We start from the raw sequence: 13,843 nt of genomic DNA, 5'->3' as shown, positions 1-13,843 counted from the left end.
GAGATGTAAAAGAGATCTCAGGGGCAACGTTTTTGATGGAGAGGGTGGTGCAGTTATGGAATGAGCTGCCAGACGAGGTGGTGGGGTCTGGTACAATTCCAACAGTTAAAAGGCATGTGGATAGGTGTATGAATACGAAGGGTTCAGTGGATCGGGACCAAGTGATGGCAAATGCGACTGGAGTCACAGAGATGTACAGCACGGAAACAGACCCTTTTGTCCAACTCATTCTTGCCGAACAGATAGCCAACCCAATGTAGTCCCAGCTGCCAGCACCCGGCCCATATAGGGGCCAAGTGATGGCAAATGTGACTAGATTAATTTACGATACCTGGTCAGCTCGGACAAGTTGGGCCTAAGGGTCTGTTTCCGTGCTGTATGACTCTAATTATCTTTGGTGAAAGCAGAAGTGTGGTTGTGAAGGCTGGACTTTCAGAGCAGCTTTCAAAGATGTTTTGCCCTGACTGGGAGCAGAAGAGTTTCACTGACGTATGTCGGTGTTAATGCCTTGATGTCTCAATTTGCTCCCACCTTCCTGGGGACATTAACCATTTTGTTCCACAAATAGCTGCATTGCAGGTTACCCCATGAATTGACACACTTATGTTTGCTTCCCAGAATCAGACCTGCTCACTGCCAACTGTATCCCAGTGTTGTGGAGTTATCCAAAATGCAGAGAGATGTCAGTCTTTAGGTTTTTGCTTTTCTGCCCCTTTAAGATCCTGAATCAGCACCTTCAGGGAATTAGTTAGAGCAGAGTGAGAACAGAGGGGAAGGGAGAGTGGGATGGTGCTTTCAATTTTGTGGAATAACAAAAGAAAAGAATATTCCACAGAAAGTAGAATTCCTTGTTCAGAATTTCTACCCTGCACTGACAGTGATGGCTTTTGTAATCTCTCTTTACAGAGTATTTGAAGATCTGAAGACGGAAGTTTCAAAACCAACAGATGAAGGCCTTATGCCCAAACTGTTGACTCTCCTGCTCCTCAGATGCTGCCTGACCTGCTGTGCTTTTCCAGCACTGCACTTTTCAAATCTGACTCTCCAGTGTCTGCAGTCCTCACTTTGACAGTCACTCAATCCATCGGGATTGCAACAGTTTTCAACTATGATTCTGTGAGAAGGAGCAAAGCGTTTTGGTTCCTGTTTGGGGACGTTTTCAGCATCAGTGGGACTGGATGAGAGACCCTACCGTTGCAGTGCACTGAGTGTGGAGCCTAAAGCAGTTATATGGCCTGGAAAGAGGAATTCACGGTGGGGATAGGCTCTGCACATGTTGTGTGTGGCTGACGCTCCGGCCATGGAGAAACCAGAGGAATCCCACCCTGTGGTGAAACCGTGGAAGTGTGGCAACTGCAAAAAAGGCTTCCATTTCCCATCTGCCCTGGAGACTCATCGGCACAGCCACACTTTGGAGAGGCGATTCCCCTGCCCTGTCTGTGGGAAGGGCTTCAGTGATTCCACCAACCTCCACACCCACCAGCGGGTCCACATGGGGGAGAGGCCCTTCAGCTGCCACTAGTGTGGAAAGGCCTTTTCCCAGGCCTCCAACCTCCAGACCCACCGGCGGGTCCACACGGGGGAGAGGCCCTTCAGCTGCCTCGAGTGCGGGAACGCCTTCACCCGCTCCTCCTACCTGGGGAGCCACCAGCGAGTTCGTGTGCCATTGCAGGGGTATTGAAGGAATGATGGCCGAGTGCCATTATCGACTGGACTATCAACTCGGTTCCGGGGACTCCCGGGTTCGATTCCCATCGCGGTAGATGGTGGAATTGGAATTTAGTCAGAAATCTGGAGTTCAGAATCTAACGGTGAAACCATTGTCGGTGAGGTCGGAGTGGAAGAAAACCCCCACCTGATTCACTCAGTTCTTTTTTAGGGAAATAAACTGTCGTTGTGGGAGAGGATTCACTCAGTCGTCCCAGCTGCATCCTTTACCCGGTCTGGCCTACACGTGACTCCAGATCCACAGCAGTATGGTTGACTCTGAACTGCCCATCCAACTTACTTGGATACAGGATAAGGGTTGAAAAAGCTGAGTGAGGCAATACTTTCTCCGGGTTAAGGATGTACCAAGGATCCAATTACAAAGGGCAACTTGGTGGTGACCAATAATGAAGAAAGTGAGGGGTTGGAGGGAGTGTGTGCACTTTGACTGTGGGCTGTTTTTAAAACATTGCTACTTTTTCTATGCCTTTCTGCTGGGAGATTCTGAAGCTGTAACAAAGTTGGGTTGCAATAAAGATTACCTGAACTTCACGCCGAGCTCAGACTCTCATTGAGAGCTTTGAATTGCAACAGATTTTTGTTTTAAAACTGCACGTTTCGTACAGGTGAAAGTGAGAACTGCTGATGCTGGAGATCAGAGTCAAGATGAGTGGTGCTGGCAAAGCACAGCAGGTCAGGCAGCATCCGAGGAGCAGGAAAATCGACATTTCGGGCAATATTGATTTTCCTGCTCCTCAGATGCTGCCTGACCTGTTGTGCTCATTTCTGACAGCTTCCTGGACGATGTTTCCAATGTTGTGTATCAGTTGCAGCAGTGAATGAGTAGCCAGTATTGTTAGAAATTGTGAATTTTTCAGGAGTGCAGGTACTACATCATCCCATTGTCATTGTACAGTTTCCTGGCAGCACTGGGAGGTGTGGTTATGTCCACTGGAAACGATGTGGAGGTGCCGGTGTTGGACTGGGGTGGATAAAGTTAAAAATCACACAACACCAGGTTATCTTCCAAATGGTTTATTTGGAAGCACTGGCTTTTGGAGCGCTGCTCCTTCATCAGGTAGCTGTGGAGCAGAATCATAAGACACAGAATTTATAGCAAAAGCTGACGGTGTCATGCAACTGATAAGATATTGAATAAATCTAGATTGCGGATTAGTCTTTCATCTTTTACCATTGGTTGCAGGTTTTAGTTCATTAATATGTAAACCCCAGAATTACTTTTAATTCACCTTGTCGAGATGGTTTAAGGTTTTATAAAAATAGATGACATCTCAGCTCAGATACTGCATAAAAGGTGTGATGTTCGAGTCTGTATCCCAATCTTGAATCCGATTTGTTCTATTAACCAAAGTGGGAATTTATAAAATATTACATGGATTATAAAATATTACATGCAGTGTGTGTGGCTTTTGAGCAAAATTGAATATATCTGCAAATATAATTCTGCAAATGCAAATTCACCCCATAGACTTATGTGAGACTGTGTGCGCACGAGAGTGTGCGTGCATGCGAGTTTGTGCATGCATGCTAATGAAGTGTGTGTTTGATGGAGTATAAGCTTGTGAGATGGTGTGAGTGTTAGGGTGTGTGTGAGAGTGTCCGAGAGAGCGTGACAGATGAAGGGAAGACGTTGCATTTTGCTAAAACAAGGGCAGAACTTGTCCAGTTAATGGTAGGGCCCTGCTTTATGTTGGAGAACAGAGAGACATGGTGGGGGAGGGGTTCAGGTACATAAAGTTAAACATTTCTCAACACCAGGTTATCGTCCAACTGGTTTATTTGGAAGCACAAGCTGCTCCTTCATGGGGTGTTTGTGGAGCAGGAACATAAGACACAATCACCTGATGAAGGAGCAACGCTCCAAAAGCTGTGCTTACAAATGAGCCTGTTGGAGTATCACCTGGTGTGGTGTGAATTTTAACTTCGTACACCCCAGTCCAACATTGGCATCTCCAAATCGGGGACATAGTTCTTTGGAAGTTGCATCATTGGTAGACAGGGTTGTGAAAGAGGCGTTTAGCACACTTGCCTTCATTGTTCACCCCGTTCAGTGCAGGAGTTGGGACATCACGTTGAGGTTGTACAGGATATTGGGGAGACCACGTGGAGAGGACTGAGTACAGTTCTGTTCGCCCTATCGACGACCACAAGTTGTCGGGTGACCTTATTTCGATTTATAAAGTCATGGAGCGTGTAGGAAAGGTAGGAATCACAGGGGGAAGAAAGGGTGGATCTCCCTTTTTTAACTTCTCTTGGCATTCAGACACTTCAATTCTGTCAGTAACAGCAGCATCGCCAGAGAGCAGACTGCGCATGCTCGCCAGCGTCTGGATGAAACTGCGCATGCTCCTCACTGCACGCAAAGCCCGCCTCGCGACTTTCTTTTGGTGGGCCAATCGGAAGTCTTGGAGGACCGGAAGGTGACTGGTCCTCCTGCCAATCAGTGCCTTCCTATTGTCTGACTGCAGAAGTTGGAATACGAGCTTCGGAAGCTGCTGCTGCTCTGTGTCTGAATGGAGAGTGAGTTTGTTCCAGACTGCAACCTCCTTACTCTGTCAACCATCTGTGAGTACTGCACTCTCTTCTCAACTCCTTTTCCTTTTTTTTCATTCTTGGATTCAATTTTTTTCTTCCCTTTCCTTTCGGTTGCTGCAAATGAATGCACGGCGTGGACCAATTCGGGAAAAGGTTTTCATAAACAGAGAGTGGTTCATATATGGAATGAATGTCCAGTGGTAGTGGTGGATGCACTACTCCAACAAGACCTCACCAACCCTCAGAAGAGCAACCCACCCAGATCCACTCCCCTACACCTGACACTACAGGCAATTTAGCATGGCCAATTCACCTAACCCGCACATCTTTGGACTGTGGGAAGAAACCAGAGCACCCGGAGGAAACCCACACAGACAGTTGCCCGAGGCAGGAATTGAACCCGGGTCTCTGGCGCTGTGAGGCAGCAGTGCTACTCATTGTGCCACCGTGCCATTTAGGACAGATGAGGAGGAACTGCTTTTCCTTGAGAGTAGTCAATCTATGGAGTTCTCTGCCAAAGGAATCAGTAGAGGTATCTTCATTAAGTATATTCAAGACACAATTGGATGGGTTTTCATGGTCAGGGAATTAAGGGTAGTTGGGATAATGCAGGGAGGAAGAGCTGAGCCAATGGATATATCAGCCACGATCAGCTCGGATTTCAGTTTCCCACAGAGTAAGATATTGGTCTGTTCTCTGCTCTGCTGGATTTCTGCTGAAGCCTTGATCCCCACCCCCACACCTTCTGGAACAATAAAACATTCAGTTATTCAAGACTCAAGCCACAATCTCTCAGCCTGTCAACCATCCAGACACAGAGTGTAGTCCTAGCTGGGAATCAAACAAGAGAAACAGAACAAAATTAGAAATAAATAAATGCTCATGCTTAATGTTTGTTCATGAGGAAGTAAACCAGAAATAGGGCTCTCCAAGGATTCTTATAGTGCCCCTCTTGAGGCATTCTCTCACCCTAACATCTAACTATTCATACCCCGCTATGATTTACAACAATATTTACACCAACAGAAATAAAGCATCTGTTATCAAGTAGACATAGGGATATACAGCACAAAATAGACTTTTCTCTGTCTCATTCACACACATACATCCATGGGGGTGAATTTGTATTTGCAGAATTATATTTGCAGAGACATTCTATTTTTCTCAAAAATGCACAATCTGCAGGCTGTTCAATCCATGTAATATTTTGTAAGTTCCACTTTGGAAATAGAACCAGTCTGACTCAAGATTGGGATACAGACAGACTCTGAATTCACACCTTTAATGCATTGTCAGATCTGAGATGTCACGTTTTGTTATAAAACCTTGAGTTATCTCAAGAAGATGTCTTTCAGGAAATTCTGGGATTTACAAATGAATGATATGAGCAGCCCATACTAAACGATGAAAGACTTAACAATCCAGTGTTTTTCTACCTATCATTTCAGTGCACTGTAATGTTTTTCCATCCATTCTGTGCCTTATGATTTTATTCTCCACAATTACCTGATGAAGGAGCCATGCTCCGAGTGCTAGTCATAGAGTCATAAAGCTGTACAGCACGGAAACAGACCCTTCGGCCCAACTCATCCATGCTGACCAGATATTCTAACCCAATCTTATCCCCCCTGGCTGCACCCGGCCCATATCCCTCCAAACCCTTCCTATTCATATACCCAACCAAATGCCTCGAAAACATTGCAATTGTACCCACCTCCACCACTTCCTCTGGCAGTTCATTCCATACATGCACAACCCTCTGCATGAAAAGTTGTCCCTTAGGCTCCTTTTAAATCTTTCCCTTCTCACCTTAAACCTATGCCTTCTGGTTTTTGACTCCCCCACACTGGCGGGTAAAGACCTAGGCTATTTGCCCTATCTATGCCCCTCACGATTTTATAAACCTCTCTAAGGTCACCCCACAGGCTCTGATGCTCCAGGGTAAAATAAATGCCCCAGCCCCCCTCTCAGTCTGTGTAACTGGTTAAAGCTCTTTTCCAAAGTCAGTTCACTGGGACACATACACTCATTCTGTGTAAACAGTTAAAGCTCAGTTCACTGGTGTGTTCCTCTCTGAATGCTCCTCTGCTCACACTGATGTCCAGTACCTTTTGAAGCAGGTCGAATGGATTTCTCTTTCCAGACTCAACCCCCCCCAATGATATTGAGTGACCCTGTCAGATCTTGTTATGGAATTTCTTCCAAGATTTCTGTCTGCAGATCCTCCCCTTCTGATACCCTGTTAGCAAAGTTGAAACAAGTCATCCCTGTCTGTACCGAATAGAAATTCTGATTATATTGTATGTGTCTGTGTTTAAAGTACTAACCCAGTAACGTACAAATGGTACTATTGATTTAAAATACACCGGAGACGTGAGGAAGGAGATGTCAGGACCTGGCACTCTCTGAACCCTAACAGGGTGTTCCAAGTGGTAGTGCAAAAATTTCAAAATGAAGTAGATGGCCATAGAGCTGTACAGTACAGAAACAGTCCATCTCGTCCATGCTGACTAGATATCTGAAATTAATCTATCCTATTTACCAGCACTTGGCCCATATCCCTCTAAACCCTACCCATTCATGTACCCATCCAGCTGCCTTTTGAATGTTGTATTTGGACCAGCCTCCACCACTTCCTCCTGCAGCTCATTCTATACATTTACTACCCTCTGTGAAAAGGTTGCCCCTCAGATCTCTTTTGGGTTTTTTTCCGCCCTCACCTTAAACCTGTGCTCTCTTGTTCTGGACCTCCCCCTCCCCCCACAGCAGGGAAAAGATTTTGCCTATTTATCCTATCCATGCGCTTCATGATTTTATAAACCTCTATAAGGTCACCCCTTAGCCTCCAACGCTCCAGGGAAAACAGCCCTAGCCTCCCTTTAGCTCAAATCCTCCAACCCTGGCAATATCCTTGGAAATGTTTCTGAGCCCTTTCAAGTTTCACAACATCTTACTGATAGGAAGGAAACCAGAATTGTGCGCAATGTTCCAAATGTGGCCTAACCAATGTCCTGTACTGCGACAACACAACTTCCCAAATCCTATACTCAGAGGATTGGGAAAGTTTTCAAAACTTACAAAAGACAACCGGGAAAGAATGGAGGGAAAAACCAAACCTTTGAAGGTCAGCTTGGAGGCATCAAGGTCTCAGGACAGGGGGGTGGGGATGACCCCAGCTATGGGCCACGTATGAGCAAACGGTTCCAGATTGATTTACGATATCTGATCGGTACAGACGAGTTGGACCGAAGGGTCTGTTTCTGTACTGTATACCTCTATGACTCTGGCTTTCCACTAATGTTTGCCATGTCAGTATATTCAATTTCTCTCTGGTGTCATTTTGCTTCCCCTTCCCGGGGATGTTAACCATTTTGTGTCTGGTTGTTCCTAAAGAAGCTGCGTGGCAGGTTCACCCTGAATTGACACACATTGTGTTTGCTTCCCAAAATCAGACCTGCTCACTCTCGGCAGGATCCCAGTGTTGTGAAAGATATTAACTTTCAGGTGGTGGTATCCAAAATTCAGAGAGATATCAGTCTTGATGTTTTTGCTTTTCTGCCCCTGTAAGATCCTGAATCAGCACCTTCAGGGGAATTGGTTAGAGCGGAGTGAGAACAGAGGGGGAGAGAGAGTGGGATGGTGCTTTCAATTTTGTGGAATAATAAAAGAAAAGAATATTCGGCAGAAAGTAGAATTCCTTGTTCAGAATTTCTACCCTGCACTGGCAGTGATGACTTTTGTAATCTCTTTTTACAGCGTATTTGAAGATCTGATGGCGGAAGTTTCTCAATCAACAGATGAAGGGCTTATGCCCAAAACATTGACCCTCCTGCTCCTCGGATGCTGTCTGACATCCCTGTGCTTTTCCAGTGCCACATTTTTCGACTGACTCTCCAGCATTTGCGATCCTCACTTCGCCGTGAATGTCTGACAGTCTTTCAGTCCACCAGGACCGCAACGATTTTCGACTGATTTCTGTGAGAGGGATCAAAGCTTTTTGGTTCCTGACTGAGTGAGTATGTTTTCAGCATCACTGGGACTGGACGAGAGACCCCACTGTTGCAGCGCACTGTGCGTGGAGCGTGTAGCAGCTATACGACCTGGAAAGAGGAATTCACGACAGGAAGGGGCTGGAAATTTGATTGTGTGCGGCTGAAGCATCATCCATGGAGAAACCTGAGGAATCCCGCCCCGTGGAGAAACCGTGGAAGTGTGGCGACTGTGGGAAAGGCTTCCGTTTCCCGTCTGCCCTGGAGACTCATCGGCGCAGTCACACCGGGGAGATGCCATTCCCCTGCCCTGTCTGCGGGAAGGCCTTCAGACATTCCTCCCACCTGCTGGCCCACCAGCAGGACCACACAGGGGAAAGGCCCTTCAGCTGTCCCGATTGTGGGAAGGCCTTCATGTTTTTCTCTGCCCTGTTGGCCCACCAGCGGGTCCAGCGGGTTAAGACAAATTCTGAACACCAAGCAGGCTACACAAAAATGCACTCATATCAATTTACCTAAGGGAAGAATCTCCGGTGTCCATTTCTCTCTGTCCCGACAGCACAGTATCTTTCTATCTCTCCGTTAACAGGACCTTTGGAACAAGTTCAAAGTTTCCCATTACCTACGCATGACTGTAACTGACTTATCCTGCCTTACGTAATAGTGTGAGAGAGCAGAAGAGTGAATGGGCTCTGCCTTCCACCAGCACAGCTTGCAAGTAGAAACGAAATGGTTCAATTATCCACCAGTGGAGAGAGCCCGGTCCCAGGGGACGGGACAAAAAGCAACGTCCTGGGAGCAGCGAGACAGATTGAGAAGCAGATGTTCCTGAAACTCTTCCCTGTTTGCAATTCTGGGAGCAATGCACAAAGTATTTCGTACTGAGCAAGTCTCAGCTGCTTGCGGAGGTGGCTGCACCCATGGCTGGAGGCTCGTTTATCTGGGACATGATTCTAGCTTTGGGTCTTCGCGCATATGCAGCCGTGTGAGAGTTCCCGGGTTCCAATCCCAGGTGAACCATCATTCCTTCAATTGACCTGAGCAAAAATATCTGATGAATTTTCTCAAAAAGCCGCTTCGTTAAATAAGATCGGACTGTCTGAATTAGGGACGGCGCAGAGCTGCCATTGCAGTGAACACGGCGAAGGGAAACACTTGTTCAAAGTGAAAACAAGTATTGCAGATATTTCGACCGCGCAATCCGAGTCTGAATGAATCTTCCACCTGTATTACGCTCAATTCTGAGGGTGACACTTCAGGAAGCGGGGAAGTGAAGTGATTGCAGACAGCGCTGAACAGGTTAACATGAATGGTACCGTCCTGAGGAATGTCAGCAATGAAGGGTGATTGGAAAGTTTGGGGCAGCTCTCTTTGGAGAACAGAGAGCTGAAAGCTGGCCTGATTGAAGTTTGCCACGTCATGAGGGTTTTAGACAGAGGAAATAATGCAGTGAAAATGCTCCCAGGCCTGAAAGGATCGAGAATGATTTGGCAGAGATTTAAAGTCATCAGGAAAATAAGTAAAAGTGACATTAGGAAGAACGTTTTCGCACAGGGAGTGGGCTCAGTAAGTCACTGTCTGACAGTGACAAAGGGGCAGATTCAATGGACACAAAAGAGAATTCGGTGGGCATGTTCAAAGTAACAATGTGCAGATTTACAGGGAGAAGGCGACAGAATGAGACACTTATTTACATATTTACATAGTAATGGAAAGGGTACTGAGGGATAGGATTTATGAGTATCTGGAAAGACACTGCTTGATTAGGGACAGCCAGCACGGATTTGTGAAGGGTAGGTCTTGCCTTACAAGTCTTATTGAATTCTTCGAGGAGGTGACCAAGCATGTGGATGAGGGAAGAGCAGTGGATGTAGTGTACATGGATTTCAGTAAGGCATTTGATAAGGTTCCCCATGGTAGGCTTATGCGGAAAGTCAGGAGGCATGGGATAGAGGGAAATTTGGCCAATTGGATAGAAAACTGGCTAACCGGTCGAAGGCAGAGAGTGGTGGTAGATGGTAAATACTCAGCCTGGAGCCCAGTTACAAGTGGAGTTCCGCAGGTATCAGTTCTGGGTCCTCTGCTGTTTGTAATTTTTATTAATGACTTAGATGAGGGAGTCGAAGGGTGGGTCAGTAAATTTGCAGATGATACGAAGATAGGTGGAGTTGTGGACAGTGAGGAGGGCTGTTGTCGGCTGCAGAGGGACTTAGATATGATGCAGAGCTGGGCTGAGGAGTGGCAGATGGAGTTCAACCCTGCCAAGTGTGAGGTTGTCCATTTTGGAAGAACAAATAAGAATGCGGAATACAGGGTTAATGGTAGGGTTCTTAGTCAGGTGGAGGAACAGAGGGATCTTGGGGTCTATGTACATAGATCTTTGAAGGTTGCCACTCAGGTGGATAGAGTTTGTAAGAAGGCCTATGGAGTATTATCGTTCATTAGCAGAGGGATTGAATTCAAGAGTCGTGAAGTGATGTTGCAGCTGTACAGGACTTTGGTTAGGCCACAGTTGGAGTACTGTGTGCAGTTCTGGTCGCCTCACTATAGGAAAGATGTGGAAGCTTTGGAGAGGGTGCAGAGAAGATTTACCAGGATGTTGCCTGGAATGAAGAGGAAGTCGTACGAGGATAGGTTGAGAGTTCTCGGCCTTTTCTCGTTGGAACGGCGAAGGATGAGGGGTGATTTGATAGAGGTTTATAAGATGATCAGAGGAATAGATAGAGTAGACAGTCAGAAACTTTTTCCCCAGGTACAACAGAGTGTTACAAGGGGACATAAATTTAAGGTGAAGGGTGGAAGGTATAGGGGAGATGTCAGGGGTGGGTTCTTTACCCAGAGAGTGGTGGGGGCATGGAATGCGCTGCCCGTGGGAGTGGTGGAGTCGGAATCATTGGCGACCTTTAAGCGGCATTTGGATAGGTACATGGATGGGTACTTAATCTAGGTTAGAAGTTCGGCACAACATCGTGGGCCGAAGGGCCTGTTCTGTGCTGTATTGTTCTATGTTCTATGTTCTATGTTCTATCTATATTGTGTTGAGCTAGCAGAGCTAAGGTGGGCTGCATGGCCTCAGTCTGTGCTGTCACACATTTCGTGATTCTGAGTGAAATCGGAGTTGGACCAACAGAACGTAGGAAATTTGACAACGGATATATTCTGCCCACCAGGATACTCCATCACAGCAATGAAGGTGTTTTGACATCATTCACGAAGGTGTATGACACAATGCAGATTCAAAACCGAGTATTCCTTTGAATCAAGTAATTTGTTTACAGTTATTCAGTTGAGGTGAGCGGAGTTGCGCATTGGGAGCCACTCCAGGTGATATGTCGAAGCCGTTTTCTCCTGTGTGATATTCCCACCAGCACTCCAATTTGCTGTGATTCCAGTCAGTAGATGCAGATTACTATCCCATACTGATACGGGCCACGATGACCCAGCTGTGGTGACAAGCTTGTGAAGGTCTGAGTGCTCTTCTCCTGTTCTCTGTCTGGCTGCTATGATCCGAATCATCAAACTTCTCTTCTCCGAGATAGGAATAAACTGGTGAAGGTGAAACACATCAGTTGCGGTGTGTCCCATGCGCAGGAGGCCCTGCAGTAATTCCCCACGCTGTTTCACACAGCAGCATCCTCTCGGTGAATTACGCTTGACAAAAAAATCGATTGAACCAAATCAGTGTCCGCCACTGGATTTTACTGACACCGTTTATAAAATTCAGGCTCACCGTTAATGTGGAGAGGGGCCGTCGGACTAGAGTTTCCGCTTCTCCTGTTGAATAAAGATAATTTTAACTGTGTCCAGTGAAAGGAAAGGATTTGCTGTTGGTGGGAAACATTTCTGTTTGAACTCGCTATCACTCTACAGATAGATTGAAACATAAAGCTGGGAGTCTCTGGATTATGTTGTAAAAACATTGGTATTACATTATTCACACTGCGCTATCACCAACTGAACGAAGCGGCTGCCCAGAGGGAGACGGCTGTGTTTAGATCCCGTGATGAACTGGGGGGAGCTGAGCCTTTGCCCAGAAAATGGGCACGCCACTTCCCTCACACAGTGTTCACAAATCAAACAGGGAGCAAAGCTTCACGTGTGATCGAAAGCTTCCGCAAAGAAGATTTGGCTCAACAGATATCCGGAGTGAACGTACTCCTTTCTTGATTTGAAATGCAAGGAGTTGACATCAGTGAGCCTGACGTGATTCGAACATACAACCTTCTGATCTGGAGTCAGACACGCTACCGTTGCGCCACAAGCTCACGCAACGCCTGGGGTCTTTTTTCATGCTTAAGGGAAGTGATCGCACGACAATGATTTTACGTTTTGAGAAACAACGGAGATCAACAGTTCATGTCTGTTCTGTCTCTCCCTCCTCTCCTTCTGTCTCTCGAAACAATTTCCAACTCTACCTCAATAAAAAGGTGAAAGAACTGTGGATGCTGTATATCAGAACCAAAAAACAGGAGTTGCCTGTGACCCTTCCACAGAACTGATGGTGATTGGGAAAACGTTGATTTATATGCAGGAGATACTGTGGGAGGAAGGCGGACGCAGTTAATGATAGATCAGGACAGAGACCAAAGCGAGGGAAGAACCGTTGGACAGGAAAGGGAGTTGATAACGATCCGCTTGGGATGGTGAATGGAGACTGTCCGTGGCTAAGAATAGGTAGTGTGTTAATGACAGACTATGTGATAACAAGGCTTGGTGTGTGTGGAAGGGACGAGGATACGATGGATTTCAGGCCCTAAAATTATTGAATTCGATATTGGGACCGGAGGTATGTATGGTCCCCAAGTGTAATATTCGGTGCTCTTCGTTCTGCTGGTGCTGAGCTTCGCTGGAACACTACAGCAAACCTGAGACAGAGATATTGGCCAGGGAACAGGGTGGGATGTGGAATTGGCAGGCAACTGGAAGCTCAGGGTCTTTTTTGCAGGCAGAATGTAGATGTTCTGTGCAGCAGTCACCCAGTTTATGCTTCGTTTCCCCCAATGTAGATGAGACCACATTATGAGCAGCAAATGCAGTAGACTGCGTTGTGGGAAGTGCAGGAAAAGTGCTGCTTCACCTGGAAGGTAAGTTTGGGCCCTTGGATAGTGAGGAGGGAGTAGGTAAATGGGCTGGTGTCACACATTCGGCAGTTGCAGGGGAAAGTGCCGTTGGACTATTGGGGTGGGAATGGGGTTCGGGTTGATGGGAATGAAGGAAGAGTGGACCCAAGGTATAACTCCGGCCCATTTACCTATCTGCCAAACAGAGGAATTTGTTAAGTGTGTACAAGGACATTTTCTAATTCACAATATGAATGTACATACTGGCGAGGGTGCAAAACCTAAGGGCCAGCAACCATAATTCTATTAACATTAAAATAGTGATTGAAAATAATATATCAGATCTAAAAGTTGAAGTTCTAAATTGGAGGAAGAATCAGGTATTAGGCAAGATCTTTCAAAAGCTGATTGGGGGCAGATGTTCGCAGGTTAAAGGACTGCTGGAAAATGGGAAGCCTTCAAATATGAGATAACAAAAGTCCAGACACAGTATATTCCTGATTCGGAGATGCCGTTGTTGGACTGGAGTGT

General features: G+C 46.4%; 1 non-coding gene across 1 annotated transcript; it reads right to left on the bottom strand.

The window, feature by feature from the left end:
• Positions 1-12,445: 12,445 nt before the first annotated feature.
• trnaw-cca (transfer RNA tryptophan (anticodon CCA)) lies at positions 12,446-12,517 on the bottom strand. Its single transcript has one exon. It is a non-coding gene; the product is annotated as a tRNA-Trp (tRNA).
• Between the last annotated feature and the right edge of the window lie 1,326 nt (positions 12,518-13,843).

This window comes from Chiloscyllium plagiosum, unplaced genomic scaffold, assembly GCF_037043375.1.
Source record: "Chiloscyllium plagiosum isolate Xiang-an unplaced genomic scaffold, Cpla_swu_hap1 HiC_scaffold_27, whole genome shotgun sequence".
Classification (NCBI taxonomy): domain Eukaryota; kingdom Metazoa; phylum Chordata; class Chondrichthyes; order Orectolobiformes; family Hemiscylliidae; genus Chiloscyllium; species Chiloscyllium plagiosum.
Note: the sequence above shows the minus strand (reverse complement) of the source record. Positions and strands in the feature narration are given on the sequence as shown.